This window comes from Mus pahari, chromosome 3 (assembly GCF_900095145.1).
Source record: "Mus pahari chromosome 3, PAHARI_EIJ_v1.1, whole genome shotgun sequence".
Taxonomy (NCBI): domain Eukaryota; kingdom Metazoa; phylum Chordata; class Mammalia; order Rodentia; family Muridae; genus Mus; species Mus pahari.
This window is the reverse complement of record NC_034592.1, coordinates 72631858-72633782: the sequence shown is the minus strand read 5'-3', so window position 1 is coordinate 72633782 and position 1925 is coordinate 72631858. Positions and strand designations below refer to the sequence as shown.

Below are 1925 nucleotides of genomic sequence, written 5' to 3'. Positions count from 1 at the left end.
CTCTCTCTCTCTCTCTCTCTCTCTCTCTCTCTCATTCTCTCATATTCATATTCTCTCCCCCGCAAAAGAGAAACAAGTTTTTAAAATGAATGTTATGAATAACTGTGTCTACAAACCTGACTGCTTTGGGTTACACAAATAAAATTCTTGAAAATATCTTTCTCAAGTGACACAGTATGCAAAGCCAAAGAAATGTATAAATCTCTGAGAAAGCAGGTGCAGCAGCTCATGCCCGAGACAGGAGGATCACTACAACAAGTTTGAGACCAAAGTGAACTACATAGTTCTTGGTCAGTCTGGGCTACAGAGAAAGTATCTTTCAAAAACATCAAAAACAAAGAAAAAATAACATATAAAAGTTTTCTCCTCCAATGAAAACCTCAAGCCCAGGTACCACTGGAAAGAGACTAGTTTGAAAAGAGACTAGTTAGAACCGAATTATTTAAAAAATGGCTTTTAGTATCAAAAGGAACACTGGCCACAAGTCTGTCACAGCGGAGGAAGTGTGCCAAGGAAATTCACTTCTTCTTCCCCTTGGAAGGCTTGGCAAATAAAGCTGAGTCAATGAGCTCCTTTGCGAAGCCTCTGACAGAGAAGAGCCTGGCTGAGCGCTCCTGCAGGGTCCCCTCACACTTCAGTCCAAGGGCCATCAGTTCACACTTGAGCCTCTTCAAACCCAGCGACTTCAACTCGACTGCAGAGCTGAGTTTTGACAGATCCACAGCTTCCAGACCAAGAGCTGTGTCTCCTGAGTTGTTTCCCTCCAGATTAGCAAGCAGCAGGGACACTTTTCCTGTCTTCTGCAGACAAAGCCATGGCAGCTCCTGTCCCCAGTAGACATTCCTGTCTTTTGGTCCTTTTCTGTGGGCTCGGGACTCTCTGTTTCCTTCCTTGCTGGCGTCTCCTCTGTTTCTGTGACTGTCTTCCTCGCGTCGTCCTTGTCAGAGGCCTCTCCTGTCTTAGTCCCTGTGTTCTCCATGCCCTGCCCAGGCTCAGTCATGGGGTTCTGAAGCTTTTCAGGTGACTCAGAGTGTGTACCAGATGCCGAGCTCTGAAGACTGCCGGGACGGTTGACTGCCACCTCTACAGCACACCTGCCATTTCCAGAGCACAGCAGCTCTGCTCCAAAGTCCCTGGAGCATCCTCCCTGTCATCCTCTGAGCTGTCCTCTGAGTTTCCAGTACTGGACCCCTCAGCAGCTTCCAGCCTGTCAATGCCCAACCAAAAGCATTTCTTTTTCTTTGCACCAGTTCCCTAGTCCGTTTTTGACTTCTTAGGCCGTTTCCGAGTCTCAGTGATTTCTGCTGATACCATCTTGCTGGAGGCAACCTGCATACCTTTGAGGACTGTTAGTAGGGGCTGGTGAAGCAGTGCGCAGGCTCAGCAAGCTTCCGCTGTAGTGTCTCCAGGCGCCTTTGCTCCTTTTCAGCCTCTCCCTCAGCTTGCTGTTTACACACTCAGCCATCCTCCTTTCCCCCCACGAAGCCTGGGCTCCAAACTGTACACAGCTCCGTGCTGCAGCTCATCACCACCATCAACGAGGACTCCATTGCACTTCACAAAGAAGCATTCCACGAGAATTTCCTGTTCCTGGCAGTGTCGGTAAATCACATCGCGCACGGAGCACCCAGCCGAGGCACACGATAGCACCTTTCGAACGGTACTGGGGTGGCGAACCCACGCCACCACCGCAGCCTTCGCCATTTTGTCTGGTGACAGAACCTCTGGCCTGAGACAGGCACTAAGCAACACAGCCATCCGATCGCATCTGTATGATGGAAGGCCTCCCAATGTCTTCTTTTTAAAAAGATTTATTTATTATTATATGTAAGTACACTGTAGCTGTCCTCGGGCACACCAGAAGAGGGTATCAGATCTCATTACAGATTGTTGTGAGCCACCATGTGGTTGCTGGGATTTGAACG

The 1925-nt window shown here is 48.9% G+C and overlaps 1 pseudogene; it reads right to left on the bottom strand.

Moving 5' to 3' along the window:
* Positions 1-379: 379 nt before the first annotated feature.
* LOC110319601 lies at positions 380-1704 on the bottom strand (annotated as a pseudogene).
* Between the last annotated feature and the right edge of the window lie 221 nt (positions 1705-1925).